The sequence below is a fragment of the Pseudopipra pipra genome, chromosome 9 (genome assembly GCF_036250125.1).
Source record: "Pseudopipra pipra isolate bDixPip1 chromosome 9, bDixPip1.hap1, whole genome shotgun sequence".
NCBI lineage: Eukaryota > Metazoa > Chordata > Aves > Passeriformes > Pipridae > Pseudopipra > Pseudopipra pipra.
Genome location: NC_087557.1, coordinates 10,715,804 through 10,741,444, shown reverse-complemented (window position 1 = coordinate 10,741,444; position 25,641 = coordinate 10,715,804). Strand labels below are relative to the sequence as shown.

General features: G+C 40.0%; 2 long non-coding RNA genes across 3 annotated transcripts; one reads left to right on the top strand and one right to left on the bottom strand.

The window, feature by feature from the left end:
- Positions 1-501: 501 nt before the first annotated feature.
- LOC135418847 (uncharacterized) lies at positions 502-21,089 on the bottom strand. Of its 2 annotated transcripts, none has more exons than XR_010432698.1 (3): positions 20,747-21,089; positions 2,470-2,587; positions 502-608 (listed from the first exon to the last, which is right to left on the bottom strand). It is a non-coding gene; the product is annotated as an uncharacterized LOC135418847 (long non-coding RNA). The 2 variants fall into 2 exon arrangements; XR_010432697.1 differs by lacking the exons at positions 502-608; positions 2,470-2,587 and adding exons at positions 17,345-17,501; positions 17,579-17,702.
- On the top strand, positions 20,931-25,483 carry LOC135418846 (uncharacterized). Its single transcript, XR_010432696.1, has 3 exons — positions 20,931-21,358; positions 23,901-24,007; positions 25,233-25,483. It is a non-coding gene; the product is annotated as an uncharacterized LOC135418846 (long non-coding RNA).
- The last annotated feature ends 158 nt before the right edge of the window (positions 25,484-25,641 follow it).

Below are 25,641 nucleotides of genomic sequence, written 5' to 3'. Positions count from 1 at the left end.
GCCCGTACAGGCCCCCTGAACTGCTCAGGAGCAGCACTGCCAGTGCCAGCCCCGGAGTGCCCGCACGGCAGCTCGGCGCAGGGAGCTGGGGCAGCAGAGGGAAATCACTGGGGGCGGGTGAATTGTAGCAAATTCTCTTGACTGCAGAACAAAAATTACCTGCAGTGGGAGGCCTGAGACACATCACTAGCTCTGCTGAGATACAGCTCAGCACTGCCATGCAGGCTGCAGCTGACTCACTTTGCTTTGCCTGGCTAAAACACGGGCTTGCCCCAGACAGCCTCTCCGCAGGCACTGATCAGGAACGCGAGTGGTATAAAAGTCATAGGAGTGTACAGGCTGAACTAACTGGCCCATAAATGGACAAAACCGAGGTGAAACAATCACCACAGTCTTATGCCCTTGGCCTCCTGCTGTCCTAAGACCCCAGGAGGCCACAGAGCTGAATTAGTGCAGCTGAGGCAAGTGACCGGCTGTGACCCAGATCGTGTATTACACACCCACGGCAGCCCCGGCGCTCAGCGCTGCTCCCTGCTCTGACTTCTGCACGTCTGAACATCAGGGTGATCCACAGCTATTCCTTCATGGCAAGTTCTGCTTGGGCTGTACTAAAACAGAGGTCAAAAATGGGATTCTGAGGACATGTTTAACACGACATAGAAGTTATAGGCAGACTCAGGTCTAGAAAAAAATGCTTGACATCTGCTGCAAAATAGCATTAATTGGGTATTACTTTAAATGATGAATTCTGGCCCATTCCCATGTGAACAGCTGGCAAACCTACTATTACAATCAGGTTGGATTTGGCAGGTTAGGGATGTTGGGATATTTTGATCAAGATATTTTGTTATAATTAGAGTCTATTAAGACTTTTTTATTAGTTTAATAAGACTTTTGCTTGTTGTCTGCATGAATTATACTGATTGTTTCATGTCCCCCTGAATAGTACTGCTATAGAATATAAAACATGGCATTAGAGGCAAAAAAGTCCCCAAATATGTCAATAAAGCCTTTTAAAAATGCAAGTTTAATTTCCACTCTTTGTGATCATTTAAGTGATGAAACACATTTGTCTACAGCATTCTTGTTTATTCAGATGGTTGATTGCTACATGATCACGATTTCTTTTGTTTTCCTCACTCAGCATATGTTCCATGCCTTGTAAACTGCATACCTGTGAGCAGCATCCCATGTTGTTCAGATTAGAGATTCGTACATACTGTGCTCTTTTTCTGAACAGATTTGCCTGGAACTCTTTCAGGCTGACATTAACAAGATAAGGCAATATGCAATAGAGATATGCTATACTACTTAGAATCATCTTGGAGCTTAAATGTGTGCAAGTCTGGTTTTGCTTTTTTTTAATTTAATGTGGGCCTGCACCTATCCATGATGTTAGGGATGGTTAGTGATTTTTTACTCACAAATTTTGAACGAAGTTTTCCCTTGTTTTTTCCCATGCCAAAGAAAGTAAAATCCATTGTCTTGGCATACAGAGGGAAAAACTTGGTTCAGCAGTTACTAAATTATAATACTGCAAATATACTGCAGTTCTTGGTGGTTCCTTGTATGCATAGCTGTGGGATAGAATCAGAAAATTTAGGGTTAAATGTTTCCAAAATGTGACAAAAAATAGCTCACTTTATATGTTCAGTGCTTATACAGAAAAATCAAGAGAAACTATTTGCACCATTGGCAGTAGAATTTATTCTTATCTATAATATTCCAGAAAATATAGAATTAAAAATCAGAGCAAGCTTGGCTTTGATCACAAACCCTTTGGGGCAAAGACTGCCTTTTCAGAGTACCCAAGAACACACTGAACTCAAGTTGTAGCTCCAATTTTTAGGCACAAAGAGAAAGACAACAATGCCTATTACGTGATACCCAGTGGTGTCTTTGCTGATACCTTGAATATGGACTACATATTGCTTGAATCCCTTAGAAGAGCTGAAACACCAAGATACCTATTTTCACTGGCCTGTTATGCATGTGATTTATATTTTTAAGATCCTTACTTTGACAATTGCAATTTGTCACTGTGTAAAACACAGGAAACGTCACTTATTTAAAAAGGCTACATTTAACACACGTAGAAACTGCATTCAAATGCAAGTAAGATTGTGACAAGCCATGAAATGTGTAAAATTACAAATAATGCAAAATGAGCTTTTTAGTCAGAGAAATTAAAGGTTTCGAAGTGCATGAAAGCTTTGCCTCCTTCCCTTGTAACACATCAGTATAGAACTGGTGGCAGGCTGAACAGCTGGCAGTTTGCTATGCCATCAGTAAAGACACAAATGTTTCTTTTTACTCTCTCTCTCTCTGTGGAAAATTATCTTCAATTTTATTATAATACAGCGCAAGCACCAAGTTTATTCTTAGCAGAATATCTCTTCAGTCATGTTGTGAAAGTAATTGTAACAAAGGGAATCTGTAAAAGTCTCACGAATAAGAGCAATATCTTACTTTTACGCAGATCATTTTGGCCAGAAGGGTTCTGTTCACTCTTGCAAACCATTGCCAGGATCCTGTATTCAGACTTGCAAGGCAGTGCTCAGTGCTTGGCTGTGCCTGTATGTCCAGACTTTTGAGGAAACCAAAAAAAAAAAAAAAAAGTTAGAGGAGCAAAGATGAAAACAAACAAGCTCTAAGGTAATGAACACGTGAAGAACAAGGTAAATGGGGGTGTCTGCACACACACATGGGTATGCACCCAATCTCCTGTGCAACCAGCATCATTCTGGGGGGAAAGAGAGCCTTTCTGTTGATAAAAACATATATCTTTTTCCATTATGGCTTTTATAATTTATTCAATTTTCTGGTTAGAAATAAATGGTTTGGCCACAATAAACTGTCAAGAGAAGTAGCATCTGTTATGGAAGGCAAATTGGCAAGGACTACATTAAAGTGGGATTTGAATAATGGCTGTTTTCCTCAAAATTTAGACTATTTCCAATTTTTTTATAACTACAGATGTAATTAAATAATTCATATAAATTCAGGCCACACACTGGTTTTATTCCTGGGTTTGGACTTCAGCTATAAACAGTTATATCTGAACATACATTCCGATGAGAATTAGGCCTAAATTGCACTCTCCAAAATTCTCCCTCAAACTAGTGAGGACTCAGGGATTTATTTGCCTCAATTTTATATTTGTTTTTCACCCTAATAAATTCTGTGGAATTGTTTCAGAGTTATCCTTATATCCTTACAAAGAAAACCCTTATACAAAGTTTACTCACAAATAGCAGCTTACTTTCTTGTTCTAAATTTACTTGTCACATTGCCCTAGTATTCATAGTCCTATTTCTGTTCCTAATTTTCACCAGAAGTATATCAGCCAAAAATATGATAAATACACATGCATGTGCTGTATTTCTCTTGATTGTTCCATGGAAAAGTACTTCATGCTGTAATAAAAACAAGTGCATATATAGTAGGAAGCATTAAAAAGTAAGATCAATCACTATGTTTTGAAGAAGCACTTCCCATTTCATCCTGTGTGGGCCCATACCTATTCTAATAACCAAGACATCAGGACAGTGACTCCTGTAGTGTATATTCCTGATATTGACACCTTTATTGCAGCAGTACAGTGCAAACAACATAGGCAGCAATATAATTTTTTTTTTATACATTCTATTAATATATGAAAATGCTAAGCATGCATTTAATCCAGAATCCTTTAAAAGAGTTGAGAGGACACTAGGAGGAATATGTGCTCATCACTGTACAAGTTTCTAATTCCTACTCAAGATTCTGGTGCAAGCAGCAACCCTGGCATTGATGCTCAAGACTTTGGTTTCTGTTACCAAAATTCAAAGATGAAATCACAGTCACAGTACATATGTACACTGGTGGAAGTAATCTATAGTTAAGTACTGTAAAAACTGCTCTTGTCCTTCTCTTAGCTGTTCTCTTGGCCTCCTCCTCTACCCATTTTATAAACTTCAAACAGTGAATCTAATTTTCTTTTGTTAAATTACAAGTGTTTTTAATTTAGCTTGTCGTATGATTACCCAGGGAAGCTGCCATCTTCCTGGCCCTTTCCATTCCTCAAGTGAGATTTTCATCCAAGGGAACCTTACCATTTGCTAAAGTGTAATTTAGATTTTTTTGTCATAAGTGAGCAAGTTGATGCTGCTTCTAGTAAACCAAGACATAGCAGTGTCAATCAGTGCACTCTGCAGCTTTGCAAGAGGTTTTCCCCACCACAATTTGTTGGTCAGTAAGCAGGAAGCATAAAAAAAATTTATCAACCAACACATCTTGGCAGTTAAAGAAAGCCAAGGTTAACCAGGTCATATTCATTCCTCCCCATGAACAACTCAAAGTGGGTAGGGCACACTGGGCAGTGGACTCACATCTGAGGGCAGAGCCATGTAAACCTGTCCCTCCAGCACTGCCTGCAAGAGAGGCTGGAGCTGGGTGGCTGTCTCAGATTCAGGGGGACTCCAGGAATGACTCTGACATCAGCAGAGACATGGGAGCTATTCACCACCATTACTTGGAGGAACATGTTGAGATTTGATTTTAACATGTGAAATTGCCCCTGACTGATGGAGCAGTAAGTACCTCCTGCTTTGGCATCTCTGATCCAAAACTTTTTGGACATTTTTGTCTTGCATAAATTTTGAAACTACCAAGTTTCATTCTAATTTGAACCTGAGGTACTACCAAATTGTTTTTCTATGGAAGGATGTTTTAGTTTCAGGCACAGGGTAGGAGCAGGGAGGAAACAGTCAATTGCTGCAATGAAAGAGCACAGGAACTGCTTGTGTTTTCTGACTTTTTGCCTCTTACTGCCATATATACTCATCTCCATGTCTCACCTGAGCACATATAAGGATTATGTGCAGAGTTTATTCCAGTGCCAGACTAATACAGAGTTTACACTCAGTGTTGAAAGGCACAGGTTTCCATTTTGCATGTAATTAGCTTAGGGAGGGGACACTTGCCCAGCCTGGCTACAAACCCTGTCACGTTCAAGGCATATCCAGCCAAGACTGCTGCAAGTGTTACCAGCAAAACAAGGGCTGGCAAACCACACTCAAAGCTCGCTGCAGTTCACTGATGCACAAGGCAGAGAGGAGACCATATAAACAGCTCCTGAAAACTGTGCCACTGAGCCACCAGGAAAGACAGCTTCTTCCAAGAACAGGATCTGCCACGGCAGTACTGTTTCATCAGGAACATGGCTAGAGGCCGGGAAAGAGAGAAGGGGCGGGCAGCTGGCACAGGGCATCACTCCAACTTCCTGCTCACTCGCCTTCAGAAAGGCATAGGAAGAGGGAAGGTGGTCCTGGTCAAACAGGGCCCTCCAAGGGCTGATTCCTAAGTATTCGCCTGCCAAGAGAGCAGCACAGCATTTATAAAAAAGCAAAGCTGCCAACAGGGTAGGCAATGTGCAAGAGCCTCAAGAGCCTTGAGGTGCACCCAGGCCAGGAAAGGGGACTGCCCCAGCCCCTCTCCCCCAGCTCCTGCCCCACTGCCAGGCAGGGACCCTGCCTGGCACACCTGAGAATCGTAACACCACAAACAAAAGCCGTGACAAGATGTTTCAGTTCTGGCAGGGGCAGTCCTGCTACTCTCCCCCAGTAAAGTCTGTGAGAAGACTCAGAGACCCAACACAATCTTTCAGGAGCAACCCCAGTGCCCTGTGTCGGGGAGTAGTGGCTGTGCTGCTGGGCACAGCCCAGCTTCTGGGGGAAACATAGAGCAAGGGTCTCAGGGACAGTGACTGCTAAAGAGCCCACGGCATTGTCTGAGAGTGCAGGACTGTTAAACATAACAGTATCCAGGAGAAATTTCAATTTGGATAAACTAAATTATTGCTGGATTTAGAGTCAGATACAGAATTATTTTTTCTTTCTCTGCCAAATTGTTCTGTGATATTTCTGAACTGTTGTGGCCCAGACCAGAAGCGGATGAAATGATTTCTGCCTTGGTAGGGAAAGTGTTTTTTTCATTCTCCATCTTTTCTCTCTTTTCTTTTTTTTTTTTTTTAATTCACAGAGCAGCTAAAATTGAAATGTAGAAGTCGATATAATACCTATTAACTCTATTTTGTATACAATTAAAGCAATAATGTGTAAGACTGAAGTGCTGTTATGGTATCCTTGACTATTTCTAACAGTACTTATAAGGGGGTGACCATCAGCTCAGTCTGGGATGAGTAGATCTATTATAAATCTATTATATTCTAAAAGAAACAGCAGAGAGGTTATCTCCAGATGGAAACCTGTGTTTCTCTTCTTCAAGGATTTTTCTCTTCATTATTGTTTCTTTTCTTGTAGATTTGCCACTGTAACCCTTGGCCTTCGATGGAACACATTGAGCATGTAACATAAAGGGTATGATTCTATTTATTTTTGAAAACAGTAAGCTATGTCCTTACTGGAAGGATACTATGAAATTTCTAGATATTATGTTATTAAAAACATTTTAAAAGTATGTGCTTAATTTCTTTATAAAAAACAAAATCAGGTAAAAGTATTAGAATAGCAAAGTGCTGTGCATCAAGCTTCTAATTGTGACCTGCAAAAAGCAGTTAATTTGCTTTACTTTGTGATTTTCTTTTAGGATATGTAGACAGTTGTTAAATTGAATAAGCCTTTTCAGATACAGTTTACACATTGGACCAAAGTCTACAAAAAAAAAAAGAAAATGTTTCACTAGACATACCCATACAAACAGGAGAATATTAAAGAAAACCTGAAACTGTAATTAAACATTTGTAAAGTTTTTGAATTTCTCCTATGAACACCTCCATGGAAGAAAAAGAAAAAACATTTGATGCAAGAATACTAAATTACAGAGTACTCTGTTCTCTGATGGAAAGCAAGAAAGTAATTGCCCGAGTTGTGCTTCTTACTGCCTCCTATATCATTGATTCCTTTTGGCACTTTCTATCTAGAACACAATTAAGTTGTTCAATCTTCATCATCATGCTACCTGCCAAGCTTTGTACTGCCTGAATTGCACAACTTTATTTGGAAAGAATTAAAAATTATCTACTAGAAAGGGTGAAAGTGTTTGATGCTCAGGTTTCAGAGTAAGTGGCTGTTCTCAGTCATCTATCAGAGTATAAAGAACACATTATTGTTGCATGTGCTGTGTATAAGAACTCATGAAAACTGTGTGAGAGGCAAAACAAGAAGTGTAGATCATGATTTTTTTGCTTTTAAAGTCTCTGCTCATGTTTAGATAAATTTTTCATTATCATGACATCAGCCATCCAATTCTTCCCTTAGTCTTCAGATAGTTATTAAGACAGAAGTCAGTGCATGGGAGGTGGAACAGTCCTAGCTCCTTTATTTCATAAAATCTTGGAGATATCAAAGCCAACAGGAGATTTTAGCCATGTCTGTTCTAAAAATTACTCAAAATTAGGTTACTTGCACTCCCAGCAGATGAAGTCATTGCTCACCAATGGAGGTACACGGACACTAACAAACAGGCACTCCTCTAACAGAGAGCAGATAAGCCAGTGATATAAAACACTGGCTAGGATTTACAGCATTTGCTGCTACCCTGATCCTACTGCATGAGTTGTGAGATGAGAAGAACTCTGCAATTCAATTTTAAGAAAAGAGCAGTATGCCTGAGAAATAATCAAGAAGTTTCTGGACAAGCATAAGTAGGAAATCTCTAAGTAACATGTACTGTGAGCATGCCCCTGGCTAGAGGGGCCACTGTCGGGACTTTATTCCCACAGATAATTACAGAAGGTGCAGTGTAAAGTAACAAAAATATGCTTTTAATTGATCATGATTAGAGGAGGAATCCAAGCTGCAGCAGAAGTAATGACAGCAACAGTGTGAGCATTGCAGTAAAGAGGAAGTATTGCTACAAGTCTGACAGAGGACTGAGACCACATTTACCAGTTTCCCAACTAAAACTGCTGATCTAATGATCTAAGACAGTATCCTAAAAATCCTACCCATTTAAATCCCTAGAACATCAGCACTACAACAACAGTACTATTAACCTTTTGCTTAAAGGTTAATACCTATATATACATATACATATATAAATATACATATATCTCCATTATAAAAGCTTGTATTAATAAGCAGATTTTTTAGGGTATTTCTTAAGGTTTTTAGCATAGTACTGATTATCACATTATTGAGGAGGGGTATGACAGAAAGGAGAATTTTTCTAGCTCGCTTATCATGAATCCATATGAATTATAATTTACAACCAGTCAAGGAACATGTTTAAGTAAGAGCTACCTTTCATCAAGGATAGATATGACTACAAATTCCTCCATTTACTCACAGTTAAAACTACAGGAACAGCATCTAAATAAAGGTACTTGGTGTTCAAAACCAACCCAAGGAATGAAGGCAGCTTTAAGTGCTCTGTAGACTGTATTCAGATCACACTTTGCACTTTCTGAATATCCTCATAACCCCAAAAAGCCACAGCTAAAAGCCAAAGTGCCTCATTTGGAGGATCACTTTCTGTGTTCCCAAAAACACAGATTGTAAAATTTAATGTGAGAACTGAAGTGTGCTTGTACAGCATTGAGAAAGCACATCTTCTCACAAGGAACTAGCTTTCACATGGCAAAACCATCTTTTTTCTTTCCTTTTCCCTCTCCCACATCTTTTTTTTATAGTGAAAGGAGAGCTGAAATTGCTTGCACTCACTTTGCACAACTTCATTCTGCACTAAATCCCAACACTAGTGTTTGGCAAGACCTTCCTGCACCGAGAACAGGCACCTAAATGGCAGCAAACACTTTCCCAAAGGTGTTCCAGCTTCCCACTCCGTGCCAGATCCACCTTCCCCAACCAACAGGGCCCACGATTTTTGGAAGGACGAAGAACACACTCAGCCCTGCAGCAATGGGGTGCTTCTGCCAGCCGGGATTTAGGAGCAGGGCTGGCGAGGGAGGCAGTGCTGCTGCTGACTCAACACTTGCCGGTGCCATAGGTCGCTCCAGCGCAGAAGCCGGCGGTGACCACGGGCGGCAGAGTTAGGATGAGGCAGAGGAAGAATGAGGGTCATTAAAACACTTGCAGGAAAAAAAAAAAATAATTCAGCCTGGCAAGTTTGGAAACCGCTGTAGTAAGTAGAAAATCATAAAATATACCTTATTGTAAAATATATCTTTCTGGGGTTTTCCTTTTATAGCAAGCTTTATTTTTTGAAAATTGATATTCGGTTTTATGAGGTATTTACAGCTCTTACGAGCACAGCGATTCCTGCTTTCCTTACCGTTTTGATGCTATAACTTGACAAACACCTTTGGATGTCCTGATCTTTATTATCAACTGCAGCTACATTAAAAACTTAGAGGAAAAAGATGTTGGCTCACCTGTTTGTAAGGGCTGCACACAAACTCTAATCACAATAATTAGGAGGCTAGAAATATTTACCATTGCCAAGACAAAAAGAAAAAAAAATAAATTGCCAAATCAGGGACTCTCATTTTTATTATTTATTTATTGTAAAACAGCTGAGGTGATTCTACTCGACAGACACCAAACTCCATACCCATGAAGCCAATTAACATAGTCACTGTTTGTTCATTACTCAAACCTATGCCCTCCGATTTACACTAACCATATGCTGGGCTTATTTTGCACAGCATAAAATGCCAGAGAAAGGTGCCAGATCACTAATACATAAAAATTACAGATACTGCAGTGGCTCAGCTGACAGACAGGACTGCTTCCAGGACAGAGCTCTGGACCAGTCTGTCACAAAATTCACCCTGCCCATATGAATCCATTAAATCATTTTTTCCCAGGCTGAAATTAGATTTGAGCAATGTGAGGGGGCAGAAGGGGAAGGATTTTCCATGTTAACTGATTTTGGTGGTGACTGTGCAGAATTGTAGAGGATGTATTGAAGAGATTAAAAGAGACCACTGTAACAATCTGAAGAGGGTGTGTGTGGAAACATGCATCTATCACAGAAATAATTCTTAATCATAAGACATAAAATAGTTTTCCACACCAATCCTCTACTCTGTACCACAAACCCACAGTAAATAACATGAGAGGCATATGATTATGTCTACACAGCAAGGCATTGCAGAGGTGCTGCTGAGTCTCAGTCTGGCAAGAGAAGTCCAGGTTTCCCCCAGAGCTGAAGGGGGAAATCATCTCCCTGTTTTAAGACCCTTAGACACTGTGATGCACGGGGAACCTCACCAGTGACAATAAGGACATGCATAATTTCATGGCTGATACAGAAGGCAGCAGTGAGACCTTTTAGTGTCTGGAGGAAGGAAGGTGTCTTCCCTATTTAACCTCTTGGTGGCTTACAGGAACTCTCTCCATGAGAAGGAAAAGTAGGCAAGGACATGCCAGCCACTCATAGAGTGTCCCAGTCTGAATGAATGCCCAGCCTCAACCCCACTAGGACACAGGCTGCTGCAAGGCAAAGCAGGGCTTTAGAAGCCTTTGCTCTTCACCTCAAATTCCAGGCAGATTTGAGGCTCTGGCTGCTCTCTACCCCACTGTCTTTCCAGCTGAGCTCCCCTCCCTTCTTCTACCACAACACTGGGTGCTTTCTGCACACCCTCATATACAGACATGCCAGCACAGTCTAAGGAAAAGCTCATTTCTATGACAGCAGAAAAATTCAGCAAAAGTTTAAACTTTCAAGCTAGGTGGAATATAGAAAGAAACTTCTGAAAATAAAAGCAAAGTGGTTTCTTACTAAGAAAGAAAAAGTAATGGTGCAGGAGTACATGAACTGTTCACCATGCATTGCAGTTCATTACAGAGCCCATCCAGCAGGGAACACCCATCAAACAGGTCATGGGAAAGGTAGAAGCACAACTAGCACCTGAACAGCTACAAGGGAGAGACACGGTCCTCTGTAAGAGCAGGAATTCAGGTGTGTAGTCTCCTTTATCTTCATTATGCCATAACACAGTCACATGAAGCTGTAAAGGAAGATCCTCCTGCCGAGACCAACCACAGATGCAAGCATAGCTGTCTACAGAAATTAGCAAAGCAAACAGATAACAGTCTTACTGAGGCTTGTGACCGCTATTATATTTGGCTGCCATAGATTTCCTGGTGGAAATCACACAGTAAGTTAAAGAGAAGAAAAAAACCTATTGCACCTTCCCTGTCGGTGAGCCATGTGCAATCCAGCCTGTAAATAGCTGAGCTAATTCACAGCTGTCATATTTATAAATGCCACCAAAGTGCCAAAGGGAATGCAGAAATCTGGAGCCATGCATTGTCCCTGATCGACAAGAACAACACTACCAACCCCTGCTCCTCTTCTGCCAAAGGCCACGGGGCTAATACAGCTGATAAGTGTAATTCAGAAGGCCAACTGTCAAAGCAGATGAAGTGCATGTTTTCTTCCCAGCCTTGTAATGCAAATCAGTACATCCTGTCGAAAAATGACAATTTCAGGTTTCCTTCTTGTACCTGAATGAAAAAGGTGCCGGTTCTTAAGACTTGCAAAGTCATATTCTCTTTATGCACAGGCCAGGGAGGGCAGCTAGCTACACTATGAGCCTTGGAAACATGCTCCATGCCAGACCAAAAGTACACAGGCAGAGGCTGCATCAGACACAGTTGTGATGTGCAGTCGTGTCCACTAGGAACTGCACAAATAGCATAAGTTCCTTTTGTGAATTTCAGAGAAAAATGAAAAAACCCTGCTTGTTACTAATTGGGAAAGTAATAAGATTGTACTCTGAAGAAAAAAAACCCACGTATTTTTGCATTTTGTGACCTTGTCAAAAAGCCAATGTCATCTGCTTTAGTGCACACACAAAAATATTCCTCATGTCTTGCCCCTGGCATGAGAATCTCATCGCTTCAGAAAATATATTTAACATTATAGGAGTTTAAGCCTCTGCTGAAACCTTTTAAAAATGTCACATACAGCTCTTCAAAGCTCCAATCCCAGAGCCTTCCTGAGGATAATGGAGAAGTTAAATCAACTTTACTCTGGGATTACCTTGCCCCTCCAAGTCTTCCCTTGGCCAGAAGTAATTTATTAGAAGATTACCTCCATTAAAAACAATTCTCTATCCTCCTTGGAAGCATTTCCTTCCAAAGAGTAAAGAGCTTATGCTAGACTTGGAAAAGCTGGTTAATCAGAAGGACATCTCTGTTAATTTCTCTAATGTTCTTTGCAAAGTGCTGGCATTGCAGACAGTCTGCTCAGGTGTGTGGCCAACCATCCTGTCCATTTTTCCTCCATTTATTACAGACACAAATTCAGCCTCCACCAAAGCTGTGTACATCACACTGCTTTTAATAATGTCTCTGACATGTGAGTGGTAGGTGAGCTATCTCATTAACAGCAACTGCTTTCAGCCTGTGTATTAGTGATTTACAGTACAATGGCTGGAGCTCTCTTTGCATAGCTGTGTAGCACAGTCAATAATACAACATAGAAAAATGTTAATGAATTTGTAAAGTATGGTAGCAGACAGGATCAATAACATATTTATTATCTTAAAAAATAGATTAATCTGGCCTTGCTAGAACAAGATAAAAGGTGGTTCTGCCAGTAGAAACATGTGAAATCTCTACCTCTTACCATATGATATAGAGTAAGCAAAAAGACTTCAATACCGAGTTTTCTGTTCCAAGAAAACTGTTTCACAGAATGCATATTTGAGTCCTTTGAAAGGGCGGAGATACATTTCAAGCTGTTTAAGTTATATCTGTTTCTTGCTCAAGAACAATAAAATGTGAAAACAGCACTGGCCTTAGCTCAAAGGGAAGCTTGCCAAGGAAAGGTTTGTCAGGCACATACGTAGCTGTTCTCTATTTCTAGGTACCCTGTGAACTCCACTGCTGCTCTGGGCAGTGGGCTCTCCAGGCTGCACTGCCTCCGGTAGCTGGAGAGCAACCCCTGCACATGGGTAGAAAGGGGCCCCCATACCCAGTGGGAGAAGGATCAGGCTCCCTGCACAAACCCCACAGCTCCCCACAAACCCTTACTCCAACAAGAACCCTTAGACAATGAGAAGTCAGCTGAGAATGTAAAATTTAAGATGTTAATTCAAATAATTTGATGGTAAGCACACTGGATTTTAGCTGCATTGCTTTAAAAAAATAAACAAATAGAAAGGGATCATAAAAGTGCAACTTCACATTTCACATGCAGAAGTAGAGCCAGTTTTCACCAATGATGCACTGACATAAGGAGCACTAAAATAGAGGTTTTCCTCTTTTTTGACATCCCTTCTGCTATTTGGTGGTATGAGCTGTATCAGTGCAAAATCTCTCTGGCATTTCAGATGCACATTCTACCTGCCCTCCTCTCTCCCCACCCTCTCAATACCCTGTCATTTACAAAAGGAAGGATTCTGATTAATGAGTTCTTCCTGCCAAAAAGATAGCCTTACAAGCAGCAGAACAAAAATAAGTTAGATTGTATGGAGCCCTTAAATATAATCTTTCTGCACAAAATCTCCAATTAGTAGCCAGGCATACTTGCTTATGAGTCACTAATGAATACTTCTATATGCCGAACATTCATATCTTTCTGTTGGTGACACCGCCTCCAAGGTTGACCCCCTGTCATCACATCAAAAGGATCAAGGTTTTAAATGAAGTATTAGCAATTTCTTAAACAGCTTTTTTTAACAGCAGGGAAAAACTATTGAACCATGACTGTTCAGTCATAGACAACTATTGAAATCCCACCACATCATCTCCTCCATCCTTCAGCAGCTGAAGGCAGGAATGCCACGTGTTTCACCATATATAGCATTCCTGTATAAGAGTGCAGGAATTTTTTGTTATTTAGACCACGCAGTAAAGCCTCTGTGGGCAGTTTCCTGCACTCATGTGGAGGTTTGCAGTTACAAACAGCAGAAAAGCAAAGTTCTGTAATTCAGCATCAGGAGGAACTCACCTGTAATTTACTTTGTCTTCTAAAATGGAGTTTGATTCCACCAGGTAAACAAAGAGAAACTTAAGTGGTATGTCCTTTATTCTGCTATTCTTTTTACTAGCCCTAAAACTGCCTTTTTAATTATCTATATAATTATTCTGTGTTTTAAAGTGAGGTAGTTACCAAATTGGGGCAAATCACATTTTTTTTAAAACTTACTGAAGCATACTGATAGCAAATGCAAATGCTGATAGCATTTGGTTCTTGGACCACATCACTACCAACAATACCACTACCTTGGACCACATCACTACCAACAATACCACAGGAGTAGTAAACAAGGGGTTTAAGCATTTTCAAGTGGTGAAGCAGTTTCCTTCTGCTCTCAGCCCTTCCCTGCACAACCAGGATAAACCTTCCCTTTTCCCCACCCCCAAAGGCAGCAGTATCAGCACTACTCATCTGACTTGCCTTCCTCCCCCGAGCCCTCTGCACCCACAATATGTTTGCTACTGCTTGATATCAGATATGCTTAATATCACCAAATCACAGAATCATAGAATATGCTGAGTTGAAAGGAACTCACTCCCAGGTTTGGTATATCAGGGCTGGCCATGCCATGATCCCTAGTTCTGGTGCTCAACACAATTCCTATTCCCTCCACAAAGCTTCCAGGTTTAAGTCCAACACAGCAGCAGCTGTGACATGACAAGGTGGCCTCTCCTGGAGACATGAGCCACTGTTCACCTTCCCCTTCAGTGAATCAGAGGATTTTACTGCAATCTGGTTCACCCAAAAATGAAGCACTAAGATTCAGATACATTCAGCTGCCCTCACTGCCCTCACTGCCTAATAAATGAATGCTGTCAAAAGAAATCCAGTTCTTGTTATTTTGAGGCTTGCATAGGGTCATTGTATGATGATTGTTCTTGGGGGGGGCGGGGGGGAAGCAATTTTTGTGGTAGATTGCTCCTTTTAGATATAAGAAGCCTTTAAAGCTCAAGATGTTAAAAAAAAAAAAAAAAAAAGAAGAAGAATGTGTAGAAGAGACTCACATACACTATTTTAGGCTGGAGGAAATACTTTACAGTGAGAAACCTGGACGGCTCAATCTGTTTATCTTATCAAGAAGAAGATTGAGTGGTGAGTTGATTACAACAGATATGCACCTTGTGGGGAGAAAATACCAGGCACTAAAGGAACATTTAATCTAGCAGAAAAAAGTGTAACAAGAAGCAAAGGCCAAAAGCTGAAGGCAGATTAATTCAAACTAAAAATTAAGAACATATTTTTAATTACTAATTCAGTGAGCTATTGAGCCCAACATCAAACAGAGAGTAACTGAACAGTGTAACAGAAAGAAAAGGTTTGACTGGACAATCTCAAGATCCTTTCGGCCCTGCACTCTGAATTTCAGCGTGGGGTAGGAAACTGGGAAGCATTCCAGTTTAAGAAAGTGCAATTTATACTTCTTGTCAAAATCAGACAGCTTCACTTGCCCATGCTTGATTCCTTTCTTCCACTGGTCAGTGAAGGGGATATTGTAAATTTTGTTAATTAAGAATATTTCCACAGCTAAATCTTTCATGTATTTCAATGCATATTTGTACTGTAACTCACATCCAGAAGTCACATCCAGATAACATGTTGATAAGTACCGGGAAGTACAATTCTCTTAATATACTTGGTTAGGGAATATTTTATATATATATATATATATATATATATATATATGTAAGTATTTCATAGTACCAGAAGAATAAAGCTGGAGAACTAGAACTGGAACCAGACAAAGGAAGGTTTTAAAAAGTCTTTAGACATGACAACTCAAAGGGGCAAGCAGAGAGGCAACATTCACCTCTGGAAAAGTCTGAGATGCACCCCCCACTCCCACAGGGATCCAGCCCACCTCGCATTGTGGACACAACACCTTGGCTGGGGTGGGCAGGGAGTCTTACACTGCCCAGTGTCACACAGACATGCCAAGGGAGCCTGATCTCAGCCAGGTCAACAGAGCTGTAGCTTGGGGATCTCTTACTTGTTTCACTGGCCATTTCTTCATCAGGCAATTGGACGAGAGTGCTGGAGAAAATATTTTGCTTATGTGAAAGCAATATTTTTGTGCATTTTCAGTTTCAAATTGCTATAACTGCTGGAAAACCAACACTGAAAGCCTGTACAGAAATTGACTGCTTTCCTATAGCAATCCCTGTTGTGCTATGGGAGCTATAATGCTACCAATATTTACCCTGGGGTTTATTCTTCTATTTACTGTAGATTTGAGTTAAAGCTATTGGTCTGGTAACCCTCATGCCAGCTAGTATGATCTCAATAAACACTGTATGTTTCTTTAAAACACACACGTGCTACAAAGAATGCAAAGAGTATCATAGGAACTACTACTTTTTAATTAGAAATTGCATTTAATTGAATAAAATGTAATAAATTAAATTCAGCTCAATTTTAACAACAAAATCCAATGGATATTAGTACTATTACATTCATGTAAAGGATTATAGGATTTCACTCAGTAAAGCATGAAAAAGTCCTAATATTTACTAAAGAAACAAGGAAAGTATCTACACTGTGATCATCCATCACTTCCCCATCAAACCAAACAGGTAGTTTAGATACTAGCTGCAACTTCGCCCAGTTGGACGACCTGGTGGGTGAAGAAGCCTGGTTCTTGGGAACAAAACACTGCAATCTCCCAACTCCGTATCAGGATTCCTGTTCATTCTAAAGAAGGAAATTGCATACCATACACCAAAAATACATATTGGGTCACTACTGCAGGTGTCAGCCAGAAAGCTTCAGGAATCACCAGAAAACATTTGATCAACACTGGAGATTGCTCCTGGTGAGAACCAAATTATAAGGCATATGATTATCTTAGACAAAAAACCACAAACAGTGTAGGTATTGCATAATAGCCTATGCAGTGTGAAGATCTCTTAAGTGTTTGAGCTTTTAGTATCTATAGTAAATGCTGTTTACTAATCAGCTTAAACAGTGATTTGAAATTCCTATGGACAAAAGTTCTTTGAGGTCACGCAGGACCAGGGAGCCTGCACTGATGGGCTACCTCAACTGAAAGACACCCACAGAAGAAGAGAAGCTTCTACACCCACTCTGTAACACATCAAAAAATTCACCTGCAAAGCCAAATTTAAAGTAAAAATAAAATCAGGCATTTAGGCAATTAAGCAGGTATGGGATAAACACACAGAGTAGGCTAAAACAGAGCAACCCATTCCCATGGCCGCTGTGTTACGGGAGCTCAACTTGTCTGCAATACCATCTTATGGATTTAACAGAAAAATCATGAGATAGTTAAGGGAAGTCCAGCAATGCAGCAGGTGTAGGATCACAGGCAGAGAAACCAGCAGGTCTCAGTACAGAGCTGGCCAGGGAAGTGGAGGATTTTTCTATTCTACAGGGTTGGTCTCGGTTGACAAGATAGGCGAAAGGGTGAGACAAGTAAAGGTTGCGTCAATGATAAATTATCCACAAAAAAATCATTACCAGCTTTCAGATATGCAAAACATAGGTAGAAGTCTGGCATAATGAATTCCAGCATTACTCAGTTCAATTCCATCTGTAGTTCTGCCTATCATCTGATTTCCATAGGATAGAAAATATCAGAGAAAATAGACCTAAAAGCAAAAAAAAAAAGATAGAATAAACTGCCTTTGGCTGATGAAGAGCAAATGCAGGAAGTGAATAGCAGTACCTTGGGATGGGGAAGCTCCCAGGGACCTGAGCATCATTCAGAAGTGCTTTTCAGGGTAACAGTTCGCATGAAAGATGGGTATTAATCATGAACTCAGAACGTAGCATGACAAAAGATCGTGAAGCTGCAAAAGAAGAGTTTTAGGGTGGGTAGTTTTTGCCAATGAAAACAGTTATGCCACGTGGGTGCTGCCCACAGCCCAGAGGTTGGGGAGGTGGGATGGAGTGGGGCACACAGGGACCCTGCAGGAGGAGGGGCAAATGATGGGGACCAGGACAGCTTCTTGCAGCCTTGCCTGATGTGATTTATAACTTCTGCTCGGGCACTGTTGCTCCCAGGGAGTGGACGGAAAGCAACACATAAGCAGGCTAGTGCTCAAGTATGTGGAATCATTCTCTTAACTATCACTTAGGTGACTTCCTAATCACTGCATAAGCAGCTGCATCTTATCAGACCACTATTCTGAAAGGAGTTTTCTCTATCTCCTTGCAACTTCAATTTAATTTGGCAAAAAAACTCCATAACGCTGAAGGCTTGATAGTCATTGCAAAAACAATTGCTTTTTTGCCAATCTATACTTTTAACTGATGGGTAAGGTTGAGTCAGATTTACAACTGAGATACTTGGTCATGCAATTAATGACGAAATTACCTGACACGTGTGTCAGTAGTGCAGCATGGTTCCTGGGGAGGATGACAGGAGTTCTACTTCTGACTTTATTGGCAGCAAAGCCAGCCTAATGGTGAGCAATTCAGAGTTTTCTACCTTAAGGCTTTTTTAAAGCCATGAATAGCATGCTGTATCCTTGGTAGCATATCTTTGAGGCTATCTGTTGGCAGGGCTTAATTATCCAGTATCAGTTTTCAACTACAAGCATATGAATTCTGACATGGCTGTTAGAAGTCTAACAGCTCTTTACCCAAAATGTACGTGCATTCTCTGGAGTCCTTAGGCACAATTTTTCTTCTCCATCACAGCAAAATGTGACCTCTTTACTGGCATTAGCAGTGACATTGTAATTCATAAACTATCCTTAGTTAGGGCTGAAAGGCACTGTAATGATGAGAAATACTTCCCTGAAAAAATAGATTCTGCTTGCTGAGGCATTGCCTGACAGCTTCAACACTCAAGAATCAAAATGCTAAAGATAATCTAAGTCAAAGAAAGTTTATGGTTATAATGTATAGCCTGGTATATACAGAGAGAAGTCATTGTCTTAAGTGTAAAAAGAGAACTGTGACTTAGACTACATTTTCTTTAAGTCTTTTCATGCATCTTATTATATCTCTCCTGCAACTACAGTGACAGAAGACTACTTTAGAGAAAGGCTTCTCCCTGTCTGCAGTCCTGGACCTCACAGCAAATCCCAGTGTTCCCAAAGCCAGCACTCTCATTTGCTTGCGATTGGAAAACTAGTATTGGTAGTTTCCTCCATTGGCTACGGAGAAAACTGTTCTTTTAGAGAATAGCTTCCTAATTCTATTAGATTTCCATTATGTTTTCATTTTAAAATGTCCAAACGATAAACTCATAAAAATACATAATGAAAATAGTCAGACCACTAACTACAGTCAAATGCAATGCCACTATAATAAAACTTGCAGGTGCTTCTGTAATCAGCAAATCAACACAATTCAGATTAAACCAGGAAGAAGGGATTCTTTGAAATGTTTTACTCCTGCTTCCAAACATTTAGAAAATGTGGGTTTAATGCAGCAAATTATGATTCTTTATGTTGTTTTTTTCCTGAACTGGATGCTGTGACAGCAGTCTGCATTTCATAAGGCATGGCTTCCAACTAGCAAAATCTATTCTCAACAGGAAATATGCTCCACTTAGTCCAAATGTTCTGAGGACGTGAAACATATTTGTATAAACACACTGTATTGTAATTGAGAGACTTGCTAGTGCTTGGGATTTAGACAGCACTTTACAGCTTCAAGGTGCTGCATAAACATTTAACTTATTTATTAATTAAATTTTCTAACTAGGGACATAACCTAGATTTAGTTAGAAGAAAGCTGTGGATGAGAGGAGGTTGGGTAAACAAGTTTATCATATTTATGTAAAAGACCATACGGAGTCCTCTTAGAAGTCCTTCTTCACTAAAATAAAAAGGTAAAACATCTCAAAAGCTTCTAATCCTCGTTGGGGAAATTAATGGGCAGCTCTATGAAGGCCAGCTTGGACCACCAGGCTGAGGGTTTCGAAGGTATTTGTCACTGGCCTCCCCAGGTTCTCAGAGAGAAGATGCTTTCCATTGAATTCAGTGGAACCTCAAATATTTTTAAAAACTTCTTCCTGTCACTCAGCCATGTCCTTCCCTAGTCCATAAACTAGAGCACTGTGAACCAGCAGCCTCAGTAGTCCTGCTGTGGCTTCTGGGTTTTATCACCATGCTAAGTTATCTTTTCAAAGCCTCAGTAGTAGTGATCTAGGTTTATAAAAATATTTAAATTTGTAATTCCTATTAGCTGCTTAACATTCAGTGACATCAACAGCCTCATTGTCCATCTCCAGAAGGGTTTTTGGTAAGAACCATATACTTCACAACTGATTCTTGCCCAAATTTTAAAATTGCTCTGAGTCAAACATGGTATAGCTAAAATCATCTGTCCTCTATGAGTTTATGTTCTGAAAACAGAGGAGAGTAAAACTCTCTCATCTGATATAGAAGTGTTTCTGCAACTTATTACTCTTTCATTGGCACATAGTAAATTGAGCTCTGGCAATAGCAATACTACTGGGAAATAAAGATAATTAAGAAACATAAAGCATGCCACTCTTCTTGAACCCAGTTGGAATCTTGGTTTTCTGTGTCTCATTGTAGGATTATGAGCCTAGTTTTAAGTTTGTATTCTCATAATTTTACATAATTGACCATTTGCAATCTTTTATAATCTAAAATGTCTAATAACTATGCACAGAAAGTGAGCCCTTTCCATAATATTTATAAATATTTCATATGAACTGGAGTTAATACAATTTATTTATAATGCATGGGAGTCTGCAGTGGATTTATAAAAATAATGTGTGTTAACATGCAGTCATGATTTAATAATCAGAGACTAATTTCTAAAATACATACGGAGAGTGGCTGGTTCCAGTAATTTGCAATAGGATTGAGAAATGCAGATATAGACAGATGATTGATGTATGTTAACATACCATGCAGGGTGGAGCAAAGATGACATTAACACAAACTTCATCCTATTTATCCCTTAATATTTTCAGTATCCACCAGGACAAAACTAGAATAGCTTCTCCAGAAATCCCCAGGCTGCTGGATTAATTCCATACGGTTGCTAACAACTGTTGTGGTAGAGGATGACATCACATATACTATGTAACCATGGTGCAATAACACCATCCAAGGATTCCCACCTTCTCAGGAAGCTGCCAAGAAGCCATAAAGCTACATGAACCACTAACCAGCCATTAACTAAATGATTCAAAACTGTTAAAAGCGAAGAGAAGTTCTCTATCTGTTCGACGGTGAATGTATCTCTCATCTGATACACCGAGGTTGCTTAAGCAATTCCCACAACACTTTAAAGATCTACACAGCAGATGGGAGCGAAGAAGCCTATCTGCAGGAGAAAACTGGTGAAGTTACTGCATTGACTGGAGAACATGCACACAGCTGAAATGGACCTTCTGTTTTTGATCTGTGGTGAATAAAAGGATACAGAAATGAGCAAGCAGATGCATCTGATGGTGATAATAAGACCACAGCTGCAGTGAGACAACCACACACAAGTCATCCTAGAGAGCCCCATGGCAAGGAAATAGACTTTCCATATTAGTGTCATTTTTGACACATATCTCAATTAATTTCCCATGCTCTTTTAGCAGCCTGGGTATGAAAGACAACAGAACAGCAATTGTTCGTGTTGCTAGATGCTCATTTCTTCATTTGAGGGAGGGAAGAGGACCTTGACACCCACAGTTAGCCCATGAGACCTCTACTGCAGTCATGCACACACTTCCTCCCTGCAGTTCCAGCTGCACATTGTTTATTATTCATTATGACACTAATCACACTTTCTATGATGGTCCAGTGACAAAATTACTCTGGATGTATTTTTTTTCACTAGTCAGCATCAATAAACTGTGAAATGGATTAGAAAACAATGTTTCTAATTGTTTTCTTTTCAAATAAATTTCATGTTATTTATGTTAAGAAGTGCATATCTTTTGACTCTCAGGCTGCTGGGCTGAGCAAAACAGGGCCTTAAAACAAAATTAAAAAAAAAAAAAAAACATAACAAAAACTAGTTCAGATTCCTATTTTAAATAGAGTTTTTTAATAAGAACCTGAATGGAGTAAGCAGCTGTTTTAGGTAGCTGGACCAAGTTTCTTGGAAGTAAATGAGTGCTCAGGCAACAACTTATGACATGACAAAGCTCTAAATATTTAAATTTCAGATTGTAAAAGACTTCGTGTTATCTGTTTGGTAAGATAACCTACATATTTATTTACATGAGAATGCAATTAGAAAAACAAAAGAACCCTTAGGAATTAATATGAAATTATTTCCCTAAGTAAAGTTACTTACAGGCTTTAACATCTGCAGTTATAAGCTGTACTGCCTTGACTCTCCTAAGAGTATTTATCACACCCTTCCTGCTGGTTCCTGTGACCCGATTTGCCTGCTGGTGGTGCCCATTATGGAATGGTCCAGTAGGATCACTAGAGACTCCAATCAGAGCAGCACATTTATATTTCCTGTAAAAATATCATTCAGATCAATGCCAATAAAGATCTACAAATAAAAAATAATACGACTGTATAAAATTATATTTTTTAAAAAGTTGCAATATGTACTAGTCAAGTGCACAATGTTTCTCATTCTGGATATTATCTGTGATTTCAGCCATCAGGTGAGAAATATGAAAAATGAGAACAAATATTTTTGTTTATAGTCTTGCATAAGTGACATGACTACGTTCTTTGTGCTCTACTGCTTCAACCTCCGATTGTATGTTCCCCATATAATTTTAATTACCATTTTTCTGTTTAGGAAAAAATACAGAGGGGCACTGCAAACTGGAAAGTCAGAAAGATATACATGGCCACTACTTCCCGATACAGCTTTAGCTGATGTTGATTCTGATCTGCATGAAATGCTGGGCAGGACTGGAAACTGGTGGCCAGATTCCTCAGTGGGGCAGATGCTAATGTCAGAACATGCTCTCCTAGCTCTCAGTCTCTGAGAACCCAACCCCAGATCGACAAACAAAACTGCTGAAATCAAAGAGCCAAAGAGGGTAGCTGGTCCAAAGGACACATGACAGGCATCTCTGAAAGAGCCAAATCTGAACCCTGCACCCACCGAAAGCAGCTATAGCTTTAGCATCAACTACAATATGGATGCTAGATGCATCCTCTTGGCATTTAACTTCTGATTTCAGAAACTTTTCTTTCTAATCCCTTTTATGTGTTTGTCCATAAAAGTCTTAAAAAATTAATTCTGTTAAAATATTTGATTTCAGAGATCCCTTGTACTTTCTCTTTTATCAGCAGACCATATCCATTGCCCATGAGCTTTTCATTCTTAACAAATACCTGGATCAGCTTGATCCAGTTTGGCTTTTCTGGAATTACTTGCCTATTGTTCACAGTTCTTTTTAAGATCTATGTTATAAGAGAAACCTCCAGGTTCACATCTTTTTCTCTCTGTACATGCCTTTTTGGAGCATAATACAGTGAGTTCCCATCCTCTTAGGTCCTGAAATCAGTCCTTGGACCCCTCAAAATGTCCAAATGCAGGGGAGTGCATGTCTGATGTTTAATAGAATGCCTTTTCAGAACATATATAAAGGAAATGAGGAACAAGGGATTAGGAAAAGAAATGCTTACCCTCAGGAACCTTACCCTTAAAAGCCCAGAAGAAACAGACCTCTGAAAACAAACAAAAGAAATCTCCAGAGACACACTGCCCTGCAGTCTGATCTCACAAGCCTGACAGGGGTCCACCTTATAGATGGGTCTGATCTCCTTCTGCCTTCTCTCTCTTATTCGTGCCAATTGCCAAACTCATGCAGTCGCTGCCCTGTGGCCTTCCCCGCCCCACTGTTCCTGCTCAGAAAGACAACCCTGCCCCGAAGGAGGAGGCACTGCTGAGAGCCCCAGACTATTCTCCCTCCCTCTCCAGCCACAGATGCCTTGGGCCCAGGGGCAGCCCCACTAGCTCTCCTCAGCCTCTTAGCTGTGCTTTCAGACACAGCACACACCACCACTAGAGAACTGATGCATCCATATGGTATAATTTCACCTGGGAGGAGCATTTTCCCTCCTGCTCTTTTTTTTTCCCCTCAGGTGGAAGCCCTACCAATGCATGGAAAGTAGAGCTCCCCAAGATGTCTGAGAAGCTGCAGCAGCCTGAGTAATCATTGTTCAAGGTGAAGTGCCAGAGCCCCACTCAGGTAATCTAGTACACTCTTAATGCCAGAGAATACAATCATAACAATGTATATGAGAATAAATTTGTAAATATTACTGATCAAACTTCAGATCAATAGATGTTTTACATACCAGAGTAAACGTATAAACTTCAGTGCCATCTTCAGCTTTTAATCATTTAATTCATTTGTTCATTCATTTGTCTTTCTATAATCTGATCTATTGGTCTGGTTCTTCAACATAAAAACCATTATTGCAGCAAATGTCGCCATTTTAATTTGTAACCGGTGCCCCAGACATATCCCATAAAATATTATTTTAATTCCTTAAAAAGAGAAGGGGAATTTTTCATTAATTAATTACACAGTCTTGCACAATAAATATAGTAATACATGTTGTGCAATGTAGGTGAACTTTAAAATATAAATAAATGGTGTTGGCTATAGGAATGTGAATTTCCTGATATTTATGTTTAGTTGGTACACAAGTCTGCTAGAGAAAGAAAACAAGTAGCATCATCTTGGCCCTGACATCCTCTCTCCAATACTGCGAGGCTGAAGGAGTTGTATGTTTGTGTAAAAAAGAGGATAAGGAAATAAAGCCAGGACCTCTCCCAAATGTGGTTTAGCAGAGACAGTGCCCAAGAGATCACTCACCTGGAGCCAACCTCTAAGCCATAAGGCTCCCAGCTGGATTCTCACTAACTCAGATCTCGTACACACAATGAATCCTTGTCTATCTAATCCCCTCAGACTAGCGAGCCCAGGTAACTTGCTCAGACCAAGTGCCTACTTTTCTATCTTTGAAGCACTGTGGGGAAATTCCTACTCTGTTACACAACAGTTGGACTTTTTTTGGCAGAAAGGCCTGCAGTATGCCAGAAAGACATTTTTTAAAAAAATCTAAAGCCTTTACATCATGCAAAACATTGCAAGGACACAGTGTCACCATCTGAATTCACTTTACCACTTCAAATATTCAGAGTGGATAAAACAACAAAAATAATTCCAGATAAAGCAAAAGGAGTTCTGCTAACTCTAGCAACTATGTAAAACTTTTTCACAAGCTTGCATTTTGTTTACAGCAGATGCATACTCAACGATTATTCGTACATACGTCACACCCCAAAACTCTTGAGGTTAACATAGAGGCTTCTGGATTAGTGTCGGCAGTGGCTTGCCCTATGGCTGGGCTTTACGCTAATCTTTATCACTTCTAAAAAGCTAATCAGCAGTGTACTGTCCACAGGGTCAGTGGGAGGCACTCCACCTGGAACTGCTCCTGGAAACCTCAGACACATTTTTCCATTTCTCTTCAGGCCTTGGCACCTCCCTGGGTCTGCACAAGCCCACTGCAGAATGGCTGGCCAGCGTGGATGGGAAGGACACATTAAGGCTCAATTTCGCACACACTTGCATTTATGAGCTGAGTCAAGAACTCGTGTTCTTTTTAGCAGTAAAATACTCCTAGTATTAAAATAATTATTTTCTCTGTAAAAAGGAATAAGGCTGCAAATTAATACTGTTGACTGCTATTTGAATATACATGGAGAGACCTTTCTCTACTACAAAATCACAGTGAAGATCTTCACTTATAGGGTATTCAGTTAATCATAACAGGACCAATTCACCAATTTTTCCACAGCCATGAAGAATGC